The sequence below is a fragment of the Tamandua tetradactyla genome, chromosome 9 (assembly GCF_023851605.1).
Source record: "Tamandua tetradactyla isolate mTamTet1 chromosome 9, mTamTet1.pri, whole genome shotgun sequence".
Lineage (NCBI taxonomy): Eukaryota > Metazoa > Chordata > Mammalia > Pilosa > Myrmecophagidae > Tamandua > Tamandua tetradactyla.
This window is the reverse complement of record NC_135335.1, coordinates 87,467,715-87,479,800: the sequence shown is the minus strand read 5'-3', so window position 1 is coordinate 87,479,800 and position 12,086 is coordinate 87,467,715. Positions and strand designations below refer to the sequence as shown.

Here is a 12,086-nt window from a genome sequence, read left to right as displayed (position 1 = left end):
TCACATGAAACTTATCTTTGCAAAGGAAAGGCTAAGCCAACTTAAAATTAAGCCTAAAAGTCACCCCCAGAAAACTTCTTTTGTTGTTCAGATGTAGCCTATCTCTCTGAGCCAACACAGTAAGCAAATTCACAGCCCTCCTCATCTCTACATGGGACATAACTCCTGGGGGTGTAAAACTCCCTGCCAACGTGGAACAAAAATCCTAAAATGACCTGGGACTCAGCGTCAAGGGACTGAGAAAATCTTCTCAACTGAAAGGGGAGAAAAAGAGAAATAACACAAAATAAAGTGTCAGTGCCTCAACAAACCAATCACAAGTAAAGAAATTGAATTAGTCATCCAAAAGCTTCCTAAAAAGAAAAGTCCAGGACCAGACGGCTTCACATGTGAATTCTATCAAACATTCCAGAAAGAATTAGTACCAACTCTCCTCAAACTCTTCAAAAAAATTGAAGTGGAGGGAAAACTACCTAATTCATTCTATGAAGCCAACATCACCCTCATACCAAAACCAGGCAAAGATATTACAAAAAAAGAAAACTACAGACCAATCTCTCTAATGAATATAGATGCAAAAATCCTCAATAAAATTCTAGCAAATCGTATCCAACAACACATTAAAAGAATTATACATCATGACCAAGTAGGATTCATCCCAGGTATGCAAGGATGGTTCAACATAAGAAAATCAATTAATGTAATACACCACATCAACAAATCAAAGCAGAAAAATCACATGATCATCTCAATTGATGCAGAGAAGGCATTCGACAAGATTCAACATCCTTTCCTGTTGAAAACTCTTCAAAAGATAGGAATACAAGGGAACTTCCTTAAAATGATAGAGGGAATATATGAAAAACCCACAGCTAATATCATCCTCAATGGGGAAAAATTGAAAACTTTCCCCCTAAGGTCAGGAACAAGACAAGGATGTCCACTATCACCACTATTATTCAACATTGTGTTGGAGGTTCTAGCCAGAGAAATTAGACAAGAAAAAGAAATACAAGGCATCAAAATTGGAAAGGAAGAAGTAAAACTATCACTGTTTGCAGACGATATGATACTATACGTCGAAAACCCGGAAAAATCCACAACAAAACTAATAGAGCTAATAAATGAGTACAGCAAAGTAGCAGGTTACAAGATCAACATTCAAAAATCTGTAGCATTTCTATACACTAGTAATGAACAAGCTGAGGGGGAAATCAAGAAACGAATCCCATTTACAATTGCAACTAAAAGAATAAAATACCTAGGAATAAATTTAACTAAAGAGACAAAAAACCTATATAAAGAAAACTACAAAAAACTGTTAAAAGAAATCACAGAAGACCTAAATAGATGGAAGGGCATACCGTGTTCATGGATTGGAAGACTAAATATAGTTAAGATGTCAATCCTACCTAAATTGATTTACAGATTCAATGCAATACCAATCAAAATCCCAACAACTTATTTTTCAGAAATAGAAAAACCAATAAGCAAATTTATCTGGAAGGGCAGGGTGCCCCGAATTGCTAAAAACATCTTGAGGAAAAAAAACGAAGCTGGAGGTCTTGCGTTGCCTGACTTTAAGGCATATTATGAAGCCACAGTGGTCAAAACAGCATGGTGTTGGCATAGATATCTCGACCAATGGAATCGAATAGAGTGCTCAGATATAGACCCTCTCATCTATGGACATTTGATCTTTGATAAGGCAGTCAAGCCAACTCACCTGGGACAGAACAGTCTCTTCAATAAATGGTGCCTAGAGAACTGGATATCCATATGCAAAAGAATGAAAGAGGACCCATATCGCACACCCTACACAAAAGTTAACTCAAAATGGATCAAAGATCTAAACATTAGGTCTAAGACCATAAAACAGTTAGAGGAAAATGTAGGGAGATATCTTATGAAACTTACAATTGGAGGCGGTTTTATGAACCTTAAACCTAAAGCAAGAGCACTGAAGAAGGAAATAAATAAATGGGAGCTCCTCAAAATTAAACACTTCTGTGCATCAAAGAACTTCATCAAGAAAGTAGAAAGACAGCCTACACAATGGGAGACAATATTTGGAAATGACATATCAGATAAAGGTCTAGTATCCAGAATTTATAAAGAGATTGTTCAACTCAACAACAAAAAGACAGCCAACCCAATTACAAAATGGGAAAAAGACTTGAACAGACACCTCTCAGAAGAGGAAATACAAATGGCCAAAAGGCACATGAAGAGATGCTCAATGTCCCTGGCCATTAGAGAAATGCAAATCAAAACCACAATGAGATATCATCTCACACCCACCAGAATGGACATTATCAACAAAACAGAAAATGACAAGTGCTGGAGAGGATGCGGAGAAAGAGGCACACTTATCCACTGTTGGTGGGAATGTCAAATGGTGCAACCACTGTGGAAGGCAGTTTGGCGGTTCCTCAAAAAGCTGAATATAGAATTGCCATGCGACCCAGCAATACCATTGCTGAGAATCTACTCAAAGGACTTAAGGGCAAAGACATAAACGGACATTTGCACACCAATGTTTATAGCAGCGTTATTTACAATTGCAAAGAAATGGAAACAGCAAAAATGTCCATCAACAGACGAGTGGCTAAACAAACTGTGGTATATACATACGATGGAATATTATGCAGCTTTAAGACAGGATAAACTTATGAAGCATGTAATAACATGGATGGACCTAGAGAACATTATGCTGAGTGAGTCTAGCCAAAAACTAAAAGACAAATACTGTATGGTCCCACTGATGTGAACCGACATTCGAGAATAAACTTGGAATATGTCAGTGGTAACAGAGTCCAGCAGGAGTTAGAAACAGGGTAAGATAATGGGTAATTGGAGCTGAAAGGATACAGACTGTGCAGCAGGACTAGATACAAAAACTCTTAAATGGACAACACAATAATACCTAATTGTAAGGTAATCATGTTAAAACACTGAATGAAGCTGCATCTGAGCTATAAAAAAATAAAAAAATAAAGTGTCAGTGGCTCAGAGATTTCAAACAGAGTTGAGGGGTTATCCTGGAGGTTACTCTTACACATTATATTGATATCCTCCCCCCCCTTTCTTTTTTCTTTTTTCAAAATATGGAACACTTCACGAATTTTTCATCCTTGTGCAGGGGCCATGCTAATCTGCTCTGTATCATTACAATTTCAGTATATGTGCTGCCGAAGCGAGCACTAGATAACCCCTTTTTATTCTAAGGTGTATTAGTGAGGCTAGGAAGTACCTACAATTATAGAGTTGTGTTCCAGTAGCCATGTTCCTTGAAGATGACTGTATAATGATACAGCTTTCACAATGTGACTGTGTGATTGTGAAAACCATGTGTCTGATGCTCCTTTTATGCACAGTATCGACAGATGAGCAAAACATATGGATTAAAAATAAATAAATAATAAGGGAAAAATGTTAAAACAAATAATAGATGTACACATGGAGAAAATGTACCTATTGAAAACTATGGACTATGGTTAACAGTAATATTTTAATATTCTTTCATTAACAGTTAATAAATGTACTACACTAATACTATTGGTTAATGGGTGGGGGATAAATAAGGGGTATGGGAGGACTTGGGTTTTATTTTCTATTTTTATTTGCTTTCCGGAGTAATGATAATGTTCCAAAATTGATCATGGGGATGTACGCACAACTAAGTGATGATACTATGAGCAAGTGACTGTATACTTCAGATGATCTGTATGGTACATGAGTATATCTCAATAAAACAGTACTTAAAAAAAAAAAAAACTGGAACTATCAAGCTACTAGAAGAAAACATAGGGAAGTTTTTCAGGACCTTGAGTTAGGCAACGGTTTCTTAGACTTCACAAGTAATAAAAGATAAAATAAACAGCACATCATCAAAGTTAAAAACTTTTGTGCCTCTAAAGACTTTATCATGAAAGCATAACAATGATCTAAACATGGGAGAATATATTTGGAAACCACATATCCAATAAAGATTTCATATTCAGAATATACTTTTTAAAAATCCTTCAACTTAACAACAAAAAGAGAAACAACACAATTTTAAAAATGGGCAAAAGACCTGAGCAGATATCTCTCCAAAGAAGATACACAAATAGCCAGAAGGCACCTGAAAAGATGCTCACATCATTAGTCATCAGGAAAATGCAAGTCAAAACCACAGTGAAATACCACTTCATACCCACTAGAATGGCTATTATTTTAAAAACTGCCTCCAACACTTAAATAACAAGTGTGCCCTTTACATGGCAATGTAAAATGGTGCAGCCCTTGTGGAAAACAGCTTGGCAGTTTCTCAGAAAGCTAAGAATAGAACTACCAAATGACCTGACAATCTCACTACTGGATACATTTCCAAAGAAATGTGTCTTACATATACAATGGACTATTAATGCATTATTAATATTAATTAGTCATAAAAAAGAACAAAGTCCTGATACACAAAACAACATGGATGAACCTTGAAGGTATCAGGTTGAGTGATATAAGCTACACACAAAAGGACAAATATTTTATCTCTCACTGATGTGAAACAATTACAATGAGCAATCATAGACTGAGAATCTAGAATATAGGATACCAGGGGTGGGATAGGGATGGGGAATTGGAAGTTAAGCCTTAAAATGTATGGGGTTCCTACCCTATTTGGAATGATGGAAATGTCTTAGTAACGGATAGAGGTGATGGTAATACAACATTGCAAACATAATTAACACACTGAAACATATATCTGAATATTATTAAAAGAGACGATGTTAGAGTGTGTGTATGGTAACAGAATATAAATTTATAAATAAACACATGGAACTATAATACACTGTGAACCCCAAGTCAAACCATGGACTGTACAATTATTAAAATGTGCTTTCATCAACTGTAACAAATGTTCCACATCAACACAAGGTATTGGTAGTGGTGTAGTGTATGGGAATCCTGTATTTAATGTATGATTGTTCTATAAACCCACAAGTTCTTTAATAAAGACAAATTTTTTAATTCAAAAAAGAATTATCATGCATCTATGTGATGATGTTAAGAATTACTGATTGCATATGTAGAATGGTATGATCTCTAAATGTTGGGTTAATTTCTTTTTTCCTTTAATTAAAAAAAAAAAAAAAAGAGAACGGGTAATTGGAGCTGAAGGGATACAGACTGTACAACGGGACTGGATATAAAAACTCAGAAATGGACAGCACAATACTACCCAATTGTAATGCAATTATGTTAAAACACTGAATGAAGCTGCATGTGAGGTATAAGTTTTTTGGTTTTTTTTTGTTTTTTCTTTCTATTATTGTTTTAATTCTTATTCTGTTGTCTTTTTATTTCTTTTTCTAAATCAATGCAAATATACTAAGAAATGATGAATATGCAACTATGTGATGTTATTAAGAATTACTGATTGTACATGTAGATTGGAATGATTTCTAATTGTTTTGTTAATTCTTTTTTTAATTAATAAAAAATAATAATAATAATAAAAAAAAGAATTATTGGTGTCACAGAAGGAAAAGAGAAAAGTAAAGGGCTAGGAATATTAGTGGAGGATATAATGGAAGAAAACTTCCCAACCATTATAAAAGACTAAGTATGCAAATCAAAGAAGCCCAATGAACATTCAGCCTACCAAAGAGGCTTATCACAAGACAACATACTAATCAGCCTATCAAATGTTGAAGAAAAGCAAAAAATCCTGAAAGCAGCAAGAGGAAAACAATGTACCACATACAGGAGAAACCACATAAGACTGAGTTCAGACTACTCAGCTGGTACTATGGAGGTGAGAAGGCAGTGGAGGATACATTTAGGATCCTGAAAGATAACGACTTCCAGCCAAGAATTCTGTAGCCAGAAACACTGTCATTCAAAACTGAGGGAGAGATTAAAATTTTCACAGATAAACAAAGGCTGGGAGAATAAACAAGAAGTCTGCCCTATAAGAAATACTAAAGGGAGCTCTGCCAGTTGAAAAAAAAGTCAGGAGAGGAAGGTTTGGAGGAGAGTACAAAACTGAAGAGTACCAGTAAGAGTAACTTCAAGTATAAAAAGAGAAAGAGGGAAAAGAATATATAGATCTGAGAAATTAAATCCAAAAGATAAGATGGTGGATTCAAGAAATGCCTTTTCTGTAATAATTTTGAATGTCAACAGACTACACCTGCCAATTAAAAAAAACAGATTTTCAGAGTGGAGTAAGAAATATAATCCAGCTCTATGCTGCTTACAAAAGACTCATCTTTGGCACAAGGATACAAATAGATCGAAAGTGAAAGGATGGAAAAAGGTGTACCACATAAGCTTTAACTAAAAGAAAGCATGAGAGCTATACTATCAGACAAAATAGACTTTGAATGAAAACACATCATAAGAGAAAAAGAAGGATGCCATATATAAGTAAAAGGGACAATTAATCAAGAAGAAACAATAATCACAAATGTCTATGCTCCCAATCAAGGAGCTCCAAAGTACATGAGATGAACATGGGCAAAACTGAAGGGAGCAATAAAGGTTTCAACAATAATAGCTGGAGACTTCAATAAACCCCTCTACAGACAGAAAAATCAGACAGAGGATCAACAATGAAATAGAGAACTTAAAACAATATGATAAACGAAGCAGACATTACACCACAAAACACCAGGATATACATTCTTCTCTAGTGCTCATGGAAAATCCTCCTGGATAGATCATATGTTGGGGCACAAAACAAGTCTCCATAAATTTAAAAACATGGAAATTATTCAACACATACCCTAATCACAATGGAGTGAAGCCAGAAATCAATAACCACTAAAGAATGAGAACTTTCACAAACACATGGAGATTAAATTACACACTCTTAAACAACCAGTGAGTCAAAGAAGAAATTGCTAAAGAAATCAGTAGCTATCTGGAGATGAACGAAAACGAAAATATAACATATCAGAACTTATGGGATACTACAAAGGCTGTGCTCAGAGGGAAATTTATTCCACAAAACGCACATATTTAAAAAAAGAAAGTGCAAAATTGAGGATTTACTGCTCACCAGGAGATACTTGTGAAAGAACAGCAAACTAACCCAAAAGCGAATAGAAGAAGAGAAATAACAAAGATTAAAGCAGAGTCAAATGAAGGGGAGAACAAAAGAAGAATAGAGAGAATAATTAAAACCAAAAGTTGGTTCTTTGAGAAAATCAATAAAACCGAAGGCTCACTAGCAAGGCTGATAAAAAAAGAGACAGGATGCAAATAAACAAAATCAGAAGTGAGAGGTGGGTTGTTATCACAGACCCCAAAAAACAAAACAAAACAAAAATCATAAGAAGATATTATGAACAACTATAGGTCAAGAAACTAGACAAATTAGATGAGATGTACAATTTCAGAAACACACAAACGAGCTAAATTGACTTAAGAAGAAACAGTAGACCTCAACAAACCAATCACAGTGAAACAGGTTCAAACAGTCACCAAAAATTTTTCTACAAAGAAAAGCCCAGGGTCAAATGCCTTCACAGGGGAATTTTATCAAACTTTCCAAAAAGAACTAATAGCAATCCTAAAAAGGAACACCACCTAATTCATCTTAAGAAGCTAACATCACTTTAATACCAAAACTGGGTAGAGATGCTACAAGAAAGGAAAACTACAGACCAATCATCCTAATGAACATAGCTGCAAAAATTTTCACCAAAATATTAGCAAATTGAATCCAATAGTATAATAATGACCAAGTGGGGTTTATAGCAGGAATGCAAGAATGGTTCAAAACAAGAAAATCAGTTAATGTAACACAGCACATTAACAAATAGAAACAGAAAATACATATGATCATCTTGATTGATGCTGAAAAAACAGTCAACAAAATTCAACACCCTTTTCTGATAAAAACACTACAAAAAGTAGGAATCAAAGGTAACTTCCTCAACATTGTAAAAGGTATACATGAAAAACCCATAGACAGCATCATACTCAAACATGAGAGGCTGAAAAATTTTTCTCTAAGATCAGAAACTAGACAATAATGCCCTCTGTCACCACTATTATTCAACATTGTACTAAAAGTTCCAGCTAGAGCAACCAGGCAGGAAAAAGAAATAACAGCCATCCAAATTGGAAAGGAAGAAGTAAAACTTCACAATTTGTGGAAGACACGATACTATACTTGGAAAATCCTGAGAAATCTACAACAGAGTCACTTGAGCTAATAAATTCGGCAAGGGGTGGGTTATAAAATTAATGTGCAAAAATTAGTAATGTTTCTATACACAAGCAATGACCTAACTGAGGAATCAATTAAGGGAAAAAATCCATTGAAAATAGCAAATAAAAGAATCAAGTAAGTATCTAGGAATGAACTTAACTAGGGATGTAAAGGACTTATACACAGAGAACTACATAACATTGTTAAAAGAAATCAAATGAGATCTAAATAAGTGGAAAGACAGTCTACGCTCATGGAAAGGAAGGTTAAGTATAGTTAAGATGTCAATTCTATCAAAATTGATCTAGAAATTCAACGCAGTATCAATCAAAAACCTACTTTGAAGATTTGGAAAAGCTAGCGTTCTAGTCTGCTAGCTGCCAGAATGCAATATACTGGAAACGGAATGGCTTCTAAAAAGGGGAATTTAATGAGTTGCTAGTTTACAGTTCTAAGGTCGAGAAAACGTCCCAATTAAAACAAGTCTATAGAAATGTCCATTCAAAGGCATCCAGGGAAAGATACCTTTGTTCAAGAAGGCCAATGAAGTTCAGGGTTTCTCTCTTAAGTGAGAAGGCCACATAGTGAGCACAGTCAGAGTTTCTCTCTCATCTGAAAAGGCACATGGTGAACACGGTCAGTGTTCCTCTGTCATCTGAAAGGACATATGGCAAACAAAGCGTCATCTGCTAGCTTGTTCTTCCCTGGCTTCTGGTTTCATGAAGTTCCCTGGGAGGCATTTTCCTTCTTCATCTCCAAAGGTCGCTGGCTTGTGGACTCTCTGCTTCATGGTGCTGCAGTATTCTCTGCTCTCTCCGAATCTCCTTTTTCCAAAATGTTTCCTCTTTTATAGGACTCCCGGAAACCAATTAAAACCCACCCAAATGGGTGGAGACATGTCTTCACCTAATCCAGTTTAACAACCACTCTTGACTAAATCACATCATCCAGGGAGATGATCTGTTTACAGTTTCAAACATACAGTATTGAATAGGGATTATTCTACCTTTATGAAAAGGGATTTTGATTAAAACATGGCTTTTCTAGGGGACATACATCCTTTCAAATCAGCACATCTAGTTACCAAATTCATCTGGAAGGGAAGGAAATACTGAATAGCTAAAAGCATCCTAAAAAGAAGAAGTAAGTGGGAAGATTAACACTCCCCGATTTTAAAACTTATTATAAAGCCACAGTGGTCAGAACAACATGCTATGGGCACAAAGATAGAAGTATGGACCAATGGAATTGAATCAAGAGCACAGAAAAAGACCACCAAATCAATGGTCAACAGATCTTTAATAAGGCTGCCAAATCCACTGAACCAGGATAAATAGTCTTTTCAATAAATGGGCATGGGAGAACTGGATATCAATAGATAGAAGAATGAAAGAGAACCCTTACTTTACACCCTATACAAAAATTAACTCAAACTGGATCAAACATCAACATATAAGAACCAGCACCATTAAGCAACTAGAAGAAAATGTTGAGAAACATATTCAAGACCTAGTAATAGGAGTTAGTTCCCTAAACTTTACACCCAAAGCACAAGCAATGAAAGAAAAAATAGATAAATGGGAACTCCTCAAAATCAAATGCTTCTGCCCCTCAAAAGACTTTGTCAAAAAGGTGAAGAGGCAGTCAACTCAAAGGGAGAAAATATTTGGAAATTTCACATCAGATAAAGGTTTGATAGCCTGAATACATAAAGAAACCATACAACTCAACAACCAAAGAACAAGCAACCCAATCGTAAAGTGGGCTAAAGATATGAATATACATTTTTCTGAAGAGCAAATACAGATGGCTAAAAAGCATGAGAAGAGATGCTCATTCTCATTAGTTATAAAGGAAATGCAGATCAAGACAACAATTAGATACCACCTCACTCCTATAAGAATGGCTGCTATTAAACAAACAGGAAATCACAAATGTTGGAGAGGATGTGGAGAAATTGGGGCATTTACGCACTGCTGGTGGGAATATATGATGGTACAGCCACTGTGGAAGACAGTTTGGCAGTTCCTTAGGAAATTAAATATCTAATATCGAGTTGCCCTATATCCCAGCATAACCACTACTCGGTATATAGCCAGAAGAGCTGAAAACAGTGAAACAGACATTTTCATACCGATGTACATAGCAGCATTATTTACAATTGCCAAAACATGGAAACAATTCAAGTGCCCATCAATATGAGTGGGTTAAGAAAATATGGTATATACATATGATAGAATATTACACAGCAGTAAGATGAAATGACATGCTGAACCACATGACAAGATGGATGAGTCTTGAAGACATAATGCTGAGTGAAATAACCCAGACACAAAAGGATAGATACTATATGATTCCACTTTTATGACCATGGTAAAGGTAAAATGAGAGACTTATAATACAAAATATAGAGAACCTAGAGATACACAGAAGCTTGAGATGGGTGAACAGTTAGCTAATGTGGTTGAAAATTGTAAGTGAATAGATAGAAGTGAAGGAGGTCCAACACTGGGTTTATAAGCAACATTATCATATCCAAGGTGAAAATGATTGAAAGGGGTTGCAAAGACTCATATGTCCCACTGGTTAACACAAATATAAATAAATTCTTACATGAACTACTGCAAAGGTATGAATGTTGTACAAAGAGTGTATGATTTCGAGGTATAAAAACGATATTGCATGCTATGGGCTACATTTAACAGGAAAACATCAACAGTACCACAGCAATACCAGGGATACATAATGGGAGGAAGGACAAGAGTTGGGGAAAGGTTTGGATTTTCTAGCTGGTAAGCATTTGTTTCTTGCCTATCTCTCTTTCAGGAACAATGAAATTATTTAAAAATGATGGATTGGTGACTTTGGACATTATACATGAGGCCCAGCAGATGGAGGTGGCTGAAAGACACACTGACTGAAAATTAGACTGGTGAACGATAGTGTACACATAAGATCAAACATTGTGCTGCTACAAAAACGAAAGAAATTGTGAGGCATGCAAGGATGTGAATGAACATGTGGGATATTTGGTGAGGCAATATAAGCCAGAAACCAAAGAGCAAATACTGTATGATCTCATTTAGAAAATACTTATAAGAAAACTGGGGCCTTGACTATAAGCTCTTCTAGCAGTCATGTTTCGTCTGGAGTGATAACTGTTATATCTGCATTTTGAGGGGCTGTTTTGTATATGTATAACCTGATATTTAGAGATAAGAACAAAGCCGATCAGGTCAGGATTAAGGTAATTCAGAATACAGGGCTAAGGAAGACATTGCCTATATTTCAGAACTTCATCTACTCTTTGAGACCAACAGAAGAAAGTTTTCTTACGTCCAGAACCTAAATTTTCTGTAGCACATAATCTAACTCAATCTATCTGGATAGATCATTTAAACAACCCAAACACAGCGAGCTCAGAATAAGAATGAAGGCCTTTAACTCTGTAGAACTTAATGTCATGCCTGGATACATCCCAGGGTATATCAAGCAGATAATCAAAAAGTAGTGGCAAAGTTCCTTGGCGGGTGGGAAAAACAATATGGAATTTTTAAACTTTACCAGTGGAGAAACCCCGGATACTGTGTCAAATATTAGGGACATCCAAATCAATAGGCCAAGCCCTTGATCTTTAGGCTTGCTCTTGTGAAGCCTATGTATAAAGCAGAGATGCTTAGCCTCCCTACAAGTGTACCCAAGAGTCACCTCCAGAGGACTTTTTTTGTTGCTCAGATGCAGTCTCTCTCTAAGTCCAACTCTGCAAGTGAAACCATTGCTCTCTCCACTACACGCTACATGACATCAAGGGATGCAAGTCTCCCTAGCAACATGGGAGTTGACCCCAAGGGGTGAGTCTGGCCCTGGCACCACGGGATCA

General features: G+C 35.9%; 1 protein-coding gene and 1 non-coding gene across 6 annotated transcripts in view; both read right to left on the bottom strand.

Moving 5' to 3' along the window:
• The window catches only part of WDR70 (WD repeat domain 70), a 516,692-nt gene that overhangs the window by 288,993 nt on the left and 215,613 nt on the right, over positions 1–12,086 (bottom strand). The gene's annotated exons all lie outside the window — the stretch shown is intronic.
• On the bottom strand, positions 3,102–3,204 carry LOC143647438 (U6 spliceosomal RNA). The gene has a single exon (XR_013158064.1). It is a non-coding gene; the product is annotated as a U6 spliceosomal RNA (small nuclear RNA).